The sequence below is a fragment of the Somniosus microcephalus genome, chromosome 1 (assembly GCF_052327205.1).
Source record: "Somniosus microcephalus isolate GS21.2 chromosome 1, FLI_Smic_1.0, whole genome shotgun sequence".
In the NCBI taxonomy this organism is placed as follows: Eukaryota; Metazoa; Chordata; class Chondrichthyes; order Squaliformes; family Somniosidae; genus Somniosus; species Somniosus microcephalus.
This window is the reverse complement of record NC_140987.1, coordinates 209,623,582-209,641,271: the sequence shown is the minus strand read 5'-3', so window position 1 is coordinate 209,641,271 and position 17,690 is coordinate 209,623,582.

Sequence of the window (17,690 nt, the reverse complement as noted above, 5' to 3'; positions counted from 1 at the left end):
GATCACTTCCTATATTCCACTAACATGGTGCTCTGAGGGTGTTACTATGAGTAAGCTCAGCATTGCTGACATGATACTTTTTTACAAGTTCAGTGCACCATATTCTGTGATTGGACAATCTCAGTGAGGTTTGGTGGAACCAGAGAGTGCAAATCAAGTAATTGCGGGTCCATAGTTTTCCATGCATAAAGGAATGCCTGATCAAAACAATCAGTCCTCATAGTCCAGAGATAACTCATTTCATGTGTGATGCATTGTTTACCTTCAAATTGAATTGGCTTTGTGGCAGAGGCTGCACTTTGTGACCTGGTGTCTTCAGTAAAAGGTAAACTATTGAGTACTCACAGCTCTTACTTGATTTGATGGAGGAGGACAGCAAGAGCTGTCCATGATGCCAATGGTCACGCAAGGCTAACCAACACCGTTGTGCCCTATATCATCTGAAAGGGATTTTATTCTCTTATTCTCTGATATCTGACCACCAGCACAGTCATGTAGGCTAATGCCCACTTCCTGATAGTCTTAATAAAACCTTGGTTTTAAGGCAATCATCTGTGCCACCCCTTTTTGAAGAGGGAAGGAAGAATGGAAGGATGGTTGCTAGAATACCAAGGCTAACCTCTGCAAATATTGACTATGACATAGGTACACCAACTATGGACAGAGAGCAGATACAATGGAACACAAGCTACAACCAACACTATTATTAAATAATACCATTGAGATCTTAAGCAGCATTTCAGATGTCTTGATTGTTTGGGACAGCCTTAAAATACAAATTCTCCCTTCCCAGTGTTTCAAGAGAATAGGAATAAACAGGACATTTTCAAGTTGGCAGCCTGTAACTAGTGGGGTATCGCAAGGGCCAGTGCTTGGGCCTCAGCTATTTACAATCTATATTAATGGCTTAGATGAAGAGACTGAGAGTAATGTATCTGAGTTTGCTGACAATACAAAGTTAGGTGGGAAAGTAAGCTGTGAGGAGGATGCAAAGGGGCTGCAAAGGGACATAGACAGGTTAAGTGCGTGGCCAAGAACATGGCAGATAGCATATTGTAGTAACCTGGGAGGTTATGAGTAACCTGATCCACCAGGTGGTGCTGTGGCAATTGCTCTCCTGAGTTAAGTCTGATCTCTACTGGTTGTACTCTTTGTTTTTGCTGCCTCATGGCAGAAGCTTTTATGTGCAAGTGTTGATTAAACCATGTTAAGGAGTTAGCCGGTGTCTGTCTCCATCTATGGCCACCTCAAGATACCACATATGGCGACGAGAATAAAGGACGGAAGAGTTTTGGAGTATTCGGAAGAGGTGCTCGGGTTGGTTAGCAAACTAGTCGGAAAAGCACGAGGCTAGGCCATGGGAGTTGAAACGGAGTTTGATTTTTTGGCTGAAGTGACCGGACTCCAAGGATGGCAGGAATGGTAGGCTCCGTGGCACCTTTTGACAGCAAGTCGCAGTCTTGGGAGGAGTATTGTGAAATACTGGGCCATTTCTTTATGGCAAACGAGGTGGACAGTGCTGAAAAGAAAAGGGCCATTTTACTGAGTTGTGTGGGAGCGCAAACCTATACACGGATGAGGAATCTGCTGAGCCCGGAGCGGCCAGGAGAAAAATCTTTTGACGAGTTGGTGAGTCTACTAAAGAATCATTTCAATCCGAAACCTAGTGAAATAGTACAGAGATGGAAATTCAATTCGAGGATTAGGAGGCCGGAAGAAAGCGTTACTGAGTATGTGGAGGAGCTTCGGAAGCTCGCACAGGACTGTAATTTTGGAAATACGCTCACAGTCATGTTAAGGGACAGACTAGTATGCGGAGTTAACGATGACAGTATACAGCAAAGGTTGCTGTCAGAAGAAGGATTAACGTTTGAGACGGCACTTAAAAAAGCACAAGCCATGGAGATGGCTAACAAGGACATTAAGGACTTAAACAGTATGAGCAAGGAGAAATGGAGTAAACCAGTGGGAGGAGCTGTTTTCAAGATGGAAGCTGGCGCGAAAAGTCCACCAGTCGGGGTTGGGGATTGTTACCGATGTGGCGGGACGAGCCATTATGCAAAGGACTGCAGGTTTGCAAAGACAAAGTGCCACAATTGTGGAAAAATAGGGCACTTAAAGAAAGTCTGTAAAAGGGCAGTGAGTGAGAGAAGCAGTGCTAAAGGGGCAAAGCATGCTAAAGGGGGGAGGGAGAAGTGCACAAAGCGGGCAAATTACATACAAGAGGAAGAGTCTAGTGAGTCTAGTGAGGAGGTTTTCACTATATACAGTATAGACACTTCAAGGCCCAACGTACCCCCTCTCACTCAGTATTTGATAGTGAACGGAGGTCAAGTAAAGTTTGAGATTGACACCGGATGTAGTGTAACCATAATGTCGCAGACTGAGTATGCCAAGCTATGGGGGGAAGCAAAAGTACCAGAGCTAGGTACACGCCCCATTAGTCTCAAAACCTACACAGGACAGAAGGTGGACATTTTGGGGGCGGCCGAAGTACAAGTGGAACACAAAGGAGTCACCAAAGAGCTTACGGTGGTAGTGGTAGCAGGGTCAGGGCCAAACCTGTTAGGGCGAGGGTGGATCAGTGAGTTGAGTGTGGACTGGCAGGCAATGAATAAAATGGAGGACAGTGCAGAGGCACTGCAAGAAGTGCTGATGAAGCATGAGTTAGTGTTCAAGGACGAACTGGGCACCTTAAGGGGAGCCACAGCCAAGATTCATGTAGCCAGTGATGCCACGCCCCGTTTCTTTAAACCAAGGTCGGTACCTTTTGCAATGAAAACCAAGGTTGAGGCAGAACTAGATCACCTGCTAAAGGACAAAGTAATAGAACCAGTGAAATTTTCAGACTGGGCGGCACCAATAGTCCCGGTATTGAAGCCCGACGGTAACGTAAGGGTGTGTGGTGACTATAAGTTAACAGTGAACAGAGTATCATCACTGGAACAGTACCCCATTCCGAGAATGGAGGACATGTTAACATCGCTCGCTGGGGGAGAAAGATTCAGCAAACTGGACATGAGTCATGCGTATCAGCAGATATTGCTAGATGAAGAATCAAAAAAGTTTGTCACGGTGAACACACACAATGGGCTGTTCACGTATGCCAGGTTACCATTTGGTGTCAGTTCTAGCCCAGCAATATTCCAACGGACTATGGAGGGCATTCTGCAGGGCATTCCAAAGGTGGCCGTGTACTTAGATGATATTCTGCTAACAGGAAGTGACGATCAGGATCACTTAAAAACACTGGACAAAGTGCTACAGCGGCTGGAAGAGGCGGGGCTATGCTTGAAACGGAGTAAGTGTAGTTTCATGGAGAAGGAAGTTACATTCCTGGGACATCGGGTGGATGCCACAGGCCTCCATCCATTACCAGGGAAAGTGCAGGCAGTGCAGGATGCACCGGCACCCACCTCAGTGACTGAACTGAAAGCCTATCTAGGGCTCCTGAATTATTATAACTGGTTTCTTCCAAACTTATCGATGCTGCTGGCACCCCTGCACAAACTGCTGAGAAAGGAGGAGCCATGGCGTTGGGGGCCAGAGCAAGCGAAAGCGTTTCAGCAGTCAAAGGAGCTACTTCAGTCCAGCAGGGTGTTAGTGCATTACGACGAGAAGAAGTAGCTGATAATGTCCTGCGATGCATCACCCTATGGAGTGGGGGCAGTGTTGGCCCACCGCATGCCAGATGGAGCGGAAAGGCCCATCGGGTTTGTTTCACGCACGCTCAGAGCTGCGGAAAAGAACAATTCACAGCTTGATAAAGAGGGGTTGGCCATTATATTTGGAGTAAAGAAATTCCATAAGTACATATATGGGTGGAAGTTTGTAATCAGTACTGACCACAAGCCTCTTATTAGCTTACTGAATGAGATGAAAGCGGTGCCTCAAATGGCATCACAGAAAATAATGAGATGGGCAGTAATACTAAGAGCCTATGAATATGTGATCATGTACAGAGCCGGCAAGGAAAACGGGAACGCGGATGCTCTCAGCCGCCTGCCCCTCTCAAAATCTCCTCGCAGTACTTCCCCTGAGGAGCACGTCCTGATGCTGGATCAGGAGATCAGTCCCCTGATGACTTCAGCGCAAATCCAGGGCTGGACAGCCAAGGACCCCGTTCTGTCAAGGGTCCGTGAGTATGTGTTGAAAGGTTGGCCAGATCACCGTGAGGGACCGGAGTTCGCGCCGTACAGACAGAGACAGCACAAGCTCAGTGTCCAAGATGGATGTGTGCTATGGGGAGCACGCATCATAGTCCCAGAATGGGGACGCTCTACTTTGATGGAACAGTTGCATCAATCGCACCCAGGAATGACTAGAATGAAAGGACTGGCTAGGAGCTACCTGTGGTGGCCTAACTTGGATGCTGAAATTGAGTCAAAGGTAAAGTCATGCACTATATGTCAGGAACAGAGGAAAGCACCTGCCGGGGCATCACTCCATCCCTGGGAGTGGCCCAGCAAACCCTGGAGGAGAATTCACATAGATTATGCGGGACCTTTTATGGGCAAAATGTTTTTGGTGCTGGTTGACGTTCACTCAAAGTGGATCGACGTTTGTCCAGTGAGCTCTGCAATGACTGATGCCACACTGAATTGTCTCAGGAACAGCTTCAGCATGCATGGTATTCCAGAAATGATTGTATCCGACAATGCACAGTGTTTTGTTAGTGAAGGGAGCAAAGAATTCATGGTAAGGAATGGAATCACACATGTCACCTCGGCTCCATATCACCCAGCCTCAAATGAGTTAGCCGAGCGAGCCGTGCAGACTTTTAAGGATCTCATGAGGAAGAGCTCAGGTGACACCCTGGAGACCAAGCTCAATAGAGCCTTGTTTAGTTATCGTATAACACCCCAAACTACCACGGGGCTTTCTCCGGCTGAGTTGATGATGGGGAGAAAGTTGCGGTGCACGTTAGACCTGATACACCCAGATCTCAAAAGCAAGGTTGAGACAAAACAAACAAACCAAAAAGCGTACCATGACAAACATACTAAAGCTCGCCATTTCGCCATAGGGGACTCTGTGTACACCCGGAACTTCGGTTATGGACCTAAATGGATACCAGGACTAATCCAGGACATTACAGGACCTGTGTCGTACTCCGTGTTACTAGGGGATGGTCGAGGGGTTTGTCGGCATGTGGATCAGCTTTTCAGCCGGCAGCAGGGGGAACTGCCTCAGATGGAACAAAGGGCAGTAGAGGAGGCTGTTCCAGGACCCAGCACGGCTTATAAGGTGCCAGTGGACACTGGTACTGCCAGGCCACAGCGGGACAGAGTAAAACCAACATCAGAGACTACTCCAATCTCAAGTGCGAATGAATCTGAGAATCCACCACAAGTGGAATTAAGACGTTCACAAAGGATTCGCAAGCAACCAGAAAGACTTATACAAACCTGTTAAATTAGTCAGGGGTTAACCATGGTTAGAGCATACTGGTTAATTAAAACGTAGTACCTAGTAAGGGTTATTGTTTAAGAATTGCATACGGCAATCTTAAGGGGGGAGGAGTGTAGTAACCTGGGAGGTTATGAGTAACCTGATCCACCAGGTGGTGCTGTGGCAATTGCTCTCCTGAGTTAAGTCTGATCTGTACTGGTTGTACTCTTTGTTTTTGCTGCCTCATGGCAGAAGCTTTTATGTGCAAGTGTTGATTAAACCATGTTAAGGAGTTAACTGGTGTCTGTCTCCATCTATGGCCACCTCAAGATACCACACATATAATGCCTGGATTTTGTGGTCAGCGGCGTACATACGAAGTATGCCGCCAGCATCCAAATAGAATACGAATTTACATGATGGGGACCCTCCTTGGTGAACTTGCTGTTTGACGCTGTATAGTAGAAGGCAACACAATGGACCTTCTCAGGGGCGCAGCATGTGCGGCGGAGTAGCTGGGATCACGTGGGCCGGTGCTCCAATCAGGAAGCAGAAGGTCTCTCATTGAGAACTGATCTTTGAAGCATTTATATTTGGAGAATAAACATTGCAATAAACTTCAGATACACATAGCTCTGACTTTACTTCCAATTAAAACAAGGATATTTTGATTTTTAAGCCTTCGTCCAAAGTGCGTTTTGCATTTTGCCTCTTGTTTGATGAATTGATGGTGCGAGAGTGATACTGGGATAAGATCAAGCATTAATTTATCAAAATATGAAGAAGTGCAGTTTTAATTGTTAATGGCCCAGAAATTAGTGTCCCAACGCGCGAGTAAGCACCGTGTACTCACGCGTGGGCCCGATGGAAGTGCCGGTATTCTGCATGTACAGCGCATGCGCAGGAAATCGGCACTTCCGTTCCCCTGAAAGCAGGGGTTAAGAGGTGGAACGCGTGCGACCTTTGAGGCAGCGCGTGCGCATTGAACTTCGGCGTTTTTGTGAATTGCTGCAGTGAGAGTAAGTCCCCAGCATTTACACATCTGAAAAGGATGAGTAAAGCCCCCGAGAAGCTCCGTAACGCTCAGGAGGAAGAACTCTTTCATCAGTGGAGCTTCTGAACGGCACATTTTTGGTTGTGAAAGGGAGAAAAGTTATTTTAAGAAAGTCTGAGGTAAGTTTGCTACTTTAATTTTTTTTTTTAAATGGGTTTTGAGTAATGTAGGTACAGGGAGCAACACAAGCTGTCTGCAAGGCCTAATTGAATCTGATGTGTTTATTAAAAGTGAAAATGACTGTTAGAAAATGAATAATGTAACATTTCCAAAATTTTTAAGAAAGAAAGTTTTCATCAGTAATATATTCCTTTAAGTAAGTATGTATGTATGTCTGTATATATGCCTTTACGTATGTGTATGTATGTATATATTCCTTTACATATGTGTATGAATGTATGTATGTAGTTATGACTTTCAGAAAATGTTAGTTATTGGAAAATCATCTCAGGCTGTGATATTCATCAGGCGGGTATGACGTGTTACCAAGCCGATAACGCGTTTTTCCTGCCATAGCCCGTGGTGATTTTCTAGCCAGTCAGTTCATTAAAATTACTTTAACAACTCCTTCCATTTTTTCCTTACAAGGACGTCTGTGTAAGGAGGAGGCCTGTGAGCGAGAAAAATACCCTCCAGAAATGCTGTCCTGATGCTGTGTGTGATTTTGCTTCAAATAATTCGAAACACCAGGGAACAACATAGAAGACTGAGGAACCATAACCGTCTCCTGATCAGAAGGAACTACTACCCACCCCAGAGAGTGTACAGGGTGAGGCAATCATTTGAGATGCTGTCGGAGGAGTTGTGTGTGAGGAGGCTGCGCTTCAGTAAAGAGGCAATCGGCCGACTGTGTGACATGTTGAAGGAGGACCTTCAACCACACTCGAAGACCCGCACTGCCTTGTCAGTGAACATGAAGGTAACCACAGCATTGAACTTCTTTGCAAGTGGGTCATTTCAAGCAGGCACCGGTGACATAAGCAGCATCTCTAAGAATGCCATTATGCGTAGGCTTTCAGAGTTCATTAAGTATGACTTGTCCACTCGACATCAAAAGGAGATGGCCCTTGCATTTCATCGCATTGCTGGATTCCCCAAAGTGATTGGTGCCGTCGATGGAACCCATATTGCATTGAAGGCACCACTGGATGCACCTGTGACATACATCAACAGGAAGGGCTATCATTCATTGAATGTTATGATAGTATGTGATGCGCACCTCAGGATCCTAAACGTGAATGCAGCGCACCGGGGAAGTAATCATGACTCCTTCGTCCTCCGTAACTCTAACTTATATGCTGCCCTCAGCAAATTGCCTCAAGGATCTGCATGGATATTGGGAGACAAGGGCTATCTGCTAAGACCATGGCTGATGACTCCCTACCGCAAGACCAATAATGAGGCTCAGGAGAGATACAACCAGGCACACGTGTCCACACGTCAAGTGGTGGAGAGGACAATCGGAGTTCTGAAATCACACTTCCGGTGTCTAGATAGGTCAGGGGGGACCTTGCAGTATTCTCACCAGAAAGTGACAAGGATTGTGATGGCTTGCTGTGCTTTGCATAACTTTGCCCTGCAGGAAGGACTGACCCTCAACACTGCAGAAGAGCTCCCTGCTGAAATGGAGGACTTAAGCGATGCCAATGTACCTGTGGCCAGGCCTCATGGGCAGGAGCCAAGTGCTTCCGAAAGTAAGGCTGCTCGGGAATTGCTAGTAGCCAACACCTTCACGAGGTACTGTCGCCTTGTACCTCCCCCTCCCCCCGCAAGGCAAAGAAAGGAGCAGACACAATTTAAAGTGAAGCAGTGAACTTTTATTGCATCATCAAACAGTTTTCAGGTTCAGTTTTGATGTAGATAGTTTATAACTTTTAAATGTTAACTAGCTATTTTCTACTTTTCAAACATTTGTAAACATGAATAGGTCAGAAAAAAATTTGTAAACAGTTTAACGTGACTTTTTCTGGTTTCTTAGTGCAATAAAGACATTCAAGGTGGAAACTAGCTATTTTTTCTAATTTTCAAACAATTGTTGTACAAATACTTTTGCTCCAATAAAAGTTGAAATTTTTTTCAAAGTGACTACATGCTGTACTGTTTAAACGAAAAGGTTACATATCCTTTCAGTCACAAATATACATTTCAATGAAAAAAGCAAAGACAACATTTAACATGTCAATAAAATGAAAAATTTAACAATTGAACAATTTGCCCCCTCGCATCTGTGACTGAGGGTCCAAGGAGGTGCATTGTGCAAAAGGTCGTCGTCGTACGTTTCTTCGCACTGTTCCCTTTGGGGAACTGTATGAAGTGGTGGAAGGATTTCTGGCCGCGTTAACGCTCCTTCCGTGACAGTAACCATCTTCACACCAGCCATTAGGGTGGTTAGTCCTATGGCGGGAGGGTTTTACGGGCTCCCACAACCCATACGAGGGGGGGGGGCACCCACACCCACGGACGAAAGTATTCCGCTGGATGTCAACACAGAATTTAGAGTCGGAGCTCCGACTCCACCTGCCGGGACTGTGTGGAGCGGGGATCGAAACCCTACTCCTTCTGGCCCAGCGGCGGGGATGCTTACCGCTACGCGAAAGGCCCACTCCGCGCAAAAGGTGACACCCTAACGTTTCCTGTGCCTTTTCCCTCCCCGTGACTGGAGCCCTATGCAGCCACTTGAAAGACCAAGCTATCATCTGTCCTTTTCGCGGCGCCCTGGACTTCTCATTCCCAATGATGCGCAGGCGCTGCGCCTGCACCTCGTTGAGGAGATTGCTGAGGTCATCGTCAGTGAAATTTTGAGTTCTTTTAATGACGTGAATTGTGCTCATTCCAGCCATTTCACGTTGCTAATTAAATAAATTGAATGAAAAAAATGCTTGATGCACTATCAATTGCTACAAAAGACTGGAGATTGAGAAAGTAATAAACAGGCTTTTATTACCAAAGAACAGAGCATGCCTCTTGTGGTTGCCTGGTATCCAAAAGGGCCGGAGGCTGCCGAGCAGCGATCTTTATACCCAGCCATGAGGGTGGAGCCAGGGGCGGAGTCAGCTGAGGCATGCACAGACAAGTACAACAATATGCAAGAGTGAACAACAGTACTAACAGTGAACAACAGTACTAACAACAGTGGTGAACAACAATACTAACAACAGTGGTTTACCACAATGCTTTCAGGGCTTTTAAAACTCTTTAAATTGCTTAAATTCTGTTTAAAACTACTTCAGATTCTTCAAAATCATGTAAAAGTATTTAAAAGTTTATAAAAGTTACCAAAAGATTCATAAAAATACAAAGAACCTACTAAAAATCCTGCTCTGCATGTAACAAGGCTTTGCAGCTTGTGAGAAAGATTGGGGGCGTGTCCTATGCTAATGCGACCTCACAGGGCGTGTCTCACTTACACTCCGTGCTGGACGCTTCACGCTGGCTGCACTCCTGGGCGGCGTGACGTCAGACGCTGCCCGGGAGTGATCCTCAGAAAAACGGAAATCCACGCAGGCCCAGGCCTCAAATGTCGGCGCGATAGGTAAGTGTAGATCGGGAGCTTGCACCCGCGGGAAGCCCCCGACACGAATTTCTGGGCCAATGCATAGTTGAATACTTGATTCTGTGTGTACGTCTGTCAATTTGTGCTAATATTCCACATTTTCTCCGGGTGCCGTCCCAAATGAGACACTTGGGTTCTACAACATTCCTGGATGTCATCCAAATAAAAAAACAGCATCCAATACAGTAATAAAGCATCAGATGAAGATATTTTATACCCCTTATGCTGTGGAAACAGGTCCTGCATCTGTTTCCACCAGCCATAAATTTTGTTTGTAATTGCTGGGCAGTTGGTAGGCAATTCGCCTAACTCTGCGCCAGCAATTAGGTTTTCAATGTCGGTGCGGTGTCGGTGAAGATGAGCTGGCGAGTCGGAACATGACAGATCGCAAGTTCGGGATTTAGCGCCTGCGCAAGCACATGTGGATATCCCGAACTTGCTGTCCATTTCAAAGGTGGCATGACGGCATACTCTGAGGGTACACCATCATACCCACCACAAATTCTGGCCCAATGTGGAGAAGCGTGAAGTTATACACTTTGGTAGGAAAAAATAAAGGCTGAATATTTTTTAAATGGTGAGAGACTGGGAAATGTTGGTATTCAGAGGGACCTGGGTGGCCTTGTACACAAATCACAGAAAGTTAACCTGGAGTATTGTGTACAGTTTTGGTCTCCTTACCTAAGGAAGGATATACTTGCCTCAGGGGAGTGCAACGAATGTTCACTGGACTGATTCCTGGGTTGAAGAGATTGTCCTATGAAGAGAGATTAAGTAGACTAGGCCTATATTCCCAAGAGTTTAGAAGAATGAGAGGTGATCTCATTGAAACATATAAAATTCTTAAGAGGCTTGGCAGGGTAGATGCTGGAAGGGTGTTTCCCCTGAGGAGTATTGAACTGGTGTCACAGACTCAGAATAAGGAGTCGGCCATTTAGGACTGAGATGAGGAAACATTTCTTCACTCAAAGGGTTGTGAATCTGTGGGATTCTCTACCCCAGAGGGCTGTGGATGCTCAGCCGTTGAGTATATTTAAGACAGAGGTCGATAGATTTTTGAATACTAAGGGAATCAAGGGATATGGGGATAGTGCAGAAAAGTAAATTTGAGGTAAAAGATTAGCCATGGGATTGGGAGTAAGGTACTGACTTGGATAGAGAACTAGTTGGCAGACAGGAAGCAAAGAGTTGGAATAAACGGGTCTTTTTCCAAGTGGCAGGCAGTGACTAGTGGAGTACCACAGGGATTGGTGCTAGGACCCCAGCTATTCACAATATATATATAAATGATCTAGACAAGGGAACTAGATGTAATATCTCCAAGTTTGCAGACGACACAAAGCTGGGTGGGCGTGTGTGCTGTGAGGAGGATGCAGAAAAGCTACAGTGTGATTTGGACAGGTTGGGTGATTGGGCAGATGCATGGCTAATGCAGTATAATGTGGATAATTGCGAGGTTATCCACTTCGGTAGCAAAAACAGGAAGACAGATTATTATCTGAACGGCAATAGATTGGGAAAAGGGGAAGTGCAACGAGACCTAGGTGTCCTTGTGCACCAGCCGCGGAAGGTAAGCATGCAGGTGCAGCAGACGGTTAGGAAGGCAAATGGCTATGTTGGCCTTCATAGCGAGAGGATTCGAGTACAGGAACAAGGATGTCTTGCTGCAGTTGTACAGGGCCTTGGTGAGACCACACCTTGAGTATTGTGTGCAGTTTTGGTCACCTTACCTGAGGAAGGATGTTCTTGCCATGGAGAGAGTGCAGCGAAGATTCACCAGGCTGATACCTGGGATGGCAGGAATGACGTAGGTGAACCTGTGGAATTCTCTACCACACAAGGCAGTTGAGGCCAATTCATTACATATATTCAAGAAGGAGTTAGATATATTTCTTAAGGCCAAAGGTGTGAAGGAATAGCCATGATTCAGAGAAATACACGATACTATGAACAGACTTCTAATATTATTAATAAAAGACATACTGGGTTTAAAAGACACAAGTCTCAGCAGAAAGGCTGGAAACAGAAATACAGGCTTCTGAGAAAAGATCAGTTGATAACAAAGTTGTAAACAAGCTTTGAAATGGGAATTAGTTAAATACAGGAAACTTTGTGTTATCCGGAGGCTAACTGTCTGGAATGCTAGAGCCACCGGCAAAAATCAGGTGCCGTTTTCGTTAGGTTTTTCTTTCTTGTTGCTTTTTTCCTCAACAGTCAAGCTCTGCAAGGTCTGCTGAAGCTGTTGCTAAGCTACAGAGACGCTGCAGAGATGCTTGAACTGTTTAGAAGCTGTAAGCAACAGGGTTTGTTGACAGATACGGAGCTCAGAAGCTTCCGTATCTTTCAACATTAGTGCTGGAGTGTCCGGCAGTTTTGAGGGAACAGCAACAGCTCAGTCCCGTCGGTGCCGGATAGCACAAAGTTTCCTGTATTCTAAAACAATGAAAGATTGAAGCAAACCATTGGTGGTTCCGAAAGGTCCACAGTTTGCAACGAACACAATGGGAAGACCCAATTTAGGTGTTACAAGCTGACAAGATAAAACAGAAATACAAACATTAAAAGAGGCATGTGCCTTTGAAAACATGACATCAAGTAAAGAAAACTGTTGGTCAAATAGTTTTATGTTAAACTTGGATGACAGGAAACACGATTAAATATGCAACCAATTGAGATAGCTAGAAAACAAGTAAACACACAGTTAAAGTGGTTTTTGATTTACATATAGTAAAAACCATACCAAGACTTTGAAGATATAACTTCAATAGATGACACCAAGCAATTGCATTGTGTTTGTATTAACCTTGAAGCAGAACGGAGTCAAAATGTCTGCTAAAAAGCAGTTAAGCCAATATTAAGAAATGAATGAAAAATCTTCGGTAAGAATGACATCAAACAAAAACCATAGCTGTCATTGTTTTTATGATGATTTTTGGAACACCTAAAAGTAGAGAAATAGTTATGCATGCAATAGTTGAATTGATAGTAACATAGAAAGCATTCAAAGGAAGCATTCAAACAGAGGTATCGATAAAGACAATTAGCTGACATCAGCAGAGAACATCAAAGAAGAAACCAAAGGTATAAAAATAGGACCTTTTTAACAGAACGTCAGAATTCGCTGAACGGGTAGGGCAATTCTCAACTTTCCAGAGGCATCTCTGTAAGTTTTTAACTATGAGTCTCGGGTATATCAAAGTGATTGATTTTTGGTGGAGCTTCTGGATTTAGAAATAAGTAAGAAATAAGAAATATAAAGAAGTAAAGATTTGAGAATAAGGATCTCTGAGAAACAAGAAATGTAAGCTAATTTACTTTGAATTGTTAATGTTACGACTGATTCAACAGATGTTAACTGAATGCCGGCTCTTAAATAAAACTATGTGGGGGAAAAATTCAGTTGATTGCGCCTCCCGTTAGCACCTTAAGAGGGTGCCAATTGGGGCGCAAAGCAACTAGAGGCCGGGCGCGGCGATGTTTGTGCTGCTCGCGAAATTAACTAGACATTTTGCGGCGGCGCTAAACACTACCGCCACGGTCTCCTGCAACAGCAGATCGTGACATCAGTCGAGTGCGCAACGCCCCGTTAGCGCCCCGGACCAGATATTGAGTGGCGCCCCCTGCCTTACCGCCTGCCGCTAGCAACGACAGGTTGAGGGGAGCGTTATGCTGTCAGGAAGGGACTAGGGGAGTGCTATTTAAAGGCGCTGGCTTCCTGCCTTTTTTTGTTGGTGACATTTTTGCACCACACATTCTGAGAGAGAGAGAAAGAGACTTCTGGAGAGATTCAATGCTGTGTGAAGGAGTTTTGAGTACTGAGCAGCACTTTGCAAGTTTATTTTGATTTGCCCTTCCTTGCTTCGCCAGCGCTCTGAGGTAGCACCTCACTCCTCGGCCTTTGCGCCTTAAGACAGGTGTGAAGCACCTGATTTAGCACTCCAATCACCTCCAGGGGCGATAAAAGCCAAGTTTGCTGTCGGAGGCGATAATTAGTGCCAGGCACTAAACTTTGCGCACCGCCAATAATGGCACCCCAAATGGGGCGATACCGAATTTTTCCCCTATATTTCTAGAATTGTCTCAAAGAGTAATTCTGTATAGACTCACGAACCCACAAATTCTGTACATTCCTTTGTAAGGCGTTTAGGATTCGCAAAATGTCCACATTTCCCCAAAGTTATTAATAAAAGGGACCCTGCATGGACATTTTAAAAAGGGTACCCAAAAGATGCTGTCCACACCTCGTGGCCAAAAGCCTGCAAGATTTTTAAAGCTTGGACTCTGTGGCAGTACAAGCAGCCTGTGGGGAAATCGAAACCTAAAATGCAGTTTCTGTGAAAAGGACTTTGCGTTTTGGAAAAGCAGACAGCAAACATTAGAATATGCATTAAGCCAGATCGTAGACAGATCAGAACGAGTTGGGCCTATACTTGAGGCCATCAAGTCATCTGCATAAATAATCGGAAACAGCTTAAGGAAGCCATCGAGGCCGGACAGGCCGATTAGAATGCATTAATAACAATACAGCTTGGACATCAGGCCATTAGGTACGATAAACGGCCATCTAAAAGCAGTTAGTTTAGATTGCTGTAATTATTTAAAGCAGCCCGCCAAAATTGGAACAATGAACTAACCTGATTTGGTGCGCAGATAAGGGATGAAACAACGGGTATAACTGCAGGCCCTGGGTAGCAATCTAGCTCTCTCTGCTCTCTCTTGCGCTTGGCCCTCACTCTTGGTTCCTGGCCCACTCGTGCCCTGGCCTTGTGACGGGTCACTCCTCGCTCCCTGCGGTGAGATTTCAGCAGTAAAGTACACCATACCAACAGCCGGGGAGGAGAACGAGACCGAGTCCCTCGTCATCTGGGACGCCCAGGCCGCAAAAAGGGGCGAGACGAAATTCGAGCATGTAGCCCGAGACGAGAAGAATAGAGACGAAGAAGATGGTAAAACCCGATAAGGGCAGAACAAGGCAGCGAAAAACGTATCGATAAGGACCAAGCGCTGAGTTATAAGCTGGCGCTTGGGAAGACGAACATCTTGTTGAACACTATAACGCAGGTGCCTATGCTACCACGAATATACTGCTGTTCGATGCATGGGTAACAAAATCTAAACAACAAAGACTGTTAACTGTCCGATAAACATAACATTACCGCCGACGACCGCCCGAGGGAGAAGAAGAGGAGTACCCTTGTTGGAGTCCATTATTAAGGAAACAGTAACAGAGCATTTGGATAAACATAATTTAATAGGACAGAGTCAGCATGGTTTTATGAAGGGGAAGTCATGTTTGACAAATTTGCTCGAATTCTTTGAGGACGTAACATACAGGGTGGATAAAGGGGAACCAGTGGATGTAGTGTATTTGGACTTCCAAAAGGCATTTGACAAGGTTCCACACAAAAGATTACTGATCAAGATAAAAAATCACGGGATTGGGGGTAATATACTGGCATGGGTGGAAGATTGGCTATCTAACAGAAAACAAACAGTTGGGATAAATGGTTCGTTCTCGGGCTGGCAATCAGTAACTAGTGGTGTTCCGCAGGGGTCAGTGCTGGGACCCCAACTCTTTACAATCTATATTAACGATTTGGAGGAAGGGACCGAGTGCAACATATCCAAGTTTGCCGACAATACAAAGATGGGTGGGAAAGCAGTGAGTGAGGAGGACATAAAAAACCTGCAAAAGGACATAGACAGGCTAAGTGAGTGGGCAGAGATTTGGCAGATGGAATATAATATTGAAAAGTGTGAGGTTATGCACTTTGGCAGAAAAAAATCAAAGAGCAAGTTATTATCTAAATGGAGAGAAACTGCAAAATGCTACAGTACAAAGGGATCTGCGGGTCCTGGTGCATGAAACACAAAAAGTTAGTATGCAGGTGCAGCAGGTGATCAGGAAGGCCAATGGAATCTTGGCTTTTATTGCAAGGGGGATGGAGTATAAAAACAGGGAAGTCTTGCTGCAGTTATACAGGGTATTGGTGAGGCCACACCTGGAATACTGCGTGCAGTTTTGGTTTCCATATTTAAGAAAAGAAATACTTGCTCTCAAGACGGTTCAGAGAAGGTTCACTCGGTTGATTCTGGAGATGAGGGGTTTGACGTATGAGGAAAGGTTGAGTAGGTTGGGCCTCTACTCATTGGAGTTCAGAAGAATGAGAGGTGATCTTATCGAAACATATAAGATTGTGAGGGGGCTTGATCAGGTGGATGCGGTGAGGATGTTTCCACTGATGGGTGAGACTAGAACTAGGGGGCATAATCTTAGAATAAGGGGCTGCCCTTTCAAAACTGAGATGAGGAGAAACTTCTTCACTCAGAGGGTAGTAAATCTATGGAATTTGCTACCACAGAGAGCTGTGGAAGCTGCAACATTAAATAAATTTAAAACGGAGACAGACAGTTTCGTAGCAGATAAGGGAATTAGGGGTTACGGGGAGAGGGCAGGGAAGTGGACGTGAGTCTAGATCGGATCAGCCATGATCCTATTGAATGACGGAGCAGGCCCGAGGGACTGTATGGCCTACTCCTGCTCCTACTTCTTATGTTCTTATGTTCTTATGGGATGAGACGACGACGGTAGCGGAGGAGAAGAAGGTGCGTCGCAGTAGCAGCTCCCACACCGCGCCCCTGAAGACCACGTGGCGATGGGGTACCTAAGAGGACAGAGAACCAGACCTCAAAATCTGCATTTCGTTAACAGTTGGCTTTGCTTTGGATTGGTGAGCATGAATTCTGGCCCCTCATAACTTAATGTAGTTAGGTATAGGGGGTGGGATAAGGATAAGGGGATTGTTAATGTAGTTTGTTTTCCCTCGATGTGCCGTGTGTTCCCCATTCCCTGTATAAGTATAGTTATTTTGTATTTCCCAGTATTTTATGCTAGTAATTTCTCGTGAGACTGTGTTAATTTCCATTTGAATAAAATCCTAGTTTTCTTATATCCAAACCACCTGTCTACTCGAGTCTTTCTGTATTGCCACCTGTACCTAAGTCCGGTGTCTAGAACCCAAGGGGCGTGGGAGCGATTCAAACCACTCACATAACAGTCAGGGGCATAACTGACTGGGCACACGCGCCACACCCACCACCCCCCTTACAGAATGGTGACCGCGGCAGGACACCGGCAACAGGGTTGCGATACAGTAGACAATGGTTTGGATGAGCAAACCATGATGGAGGAAAGGATTTCTGATTATGTGTTTAGCAAGGTGAATATCACTATGAAGTGGATCACCACTCTGTTAAAGGCTGGGCGTCCGGTAGATGCAGCAGCTAAGTGGACAGAGGGAAAGGAACACAAAAAGTCCTTAGAGAAGGCAGTTTGTCTGATGTGTTTTAAAAAGCAGGTCCAGCTTTTGGACAGGCTCGTTGCAGCACAGGCAGTTGAGTTAAGGGAGTCAGCCCTGGAGATCCAGGATAGGGCTCTAGCAGGGGAAAAGTTATCACAGGTAGACTATTCTTTATCCGCACTTCTGAAAACCGAAAACCTCTGAAAACCGAAAGTTTTTTTGTGGAGCGTAAGTCGTGCGCATGACATAACCCGAGTGGCGCCAAACATGACCCGACGTGGCTGATGCTTTTCTGACCTGATTTGCGGCCAGCTTAGCGTAGGAGTCAGCCGATATCCAGCTTTCCCACATAACAACAGAAAATGCTGGAAAAACTCAGCAGGTCAGGCAA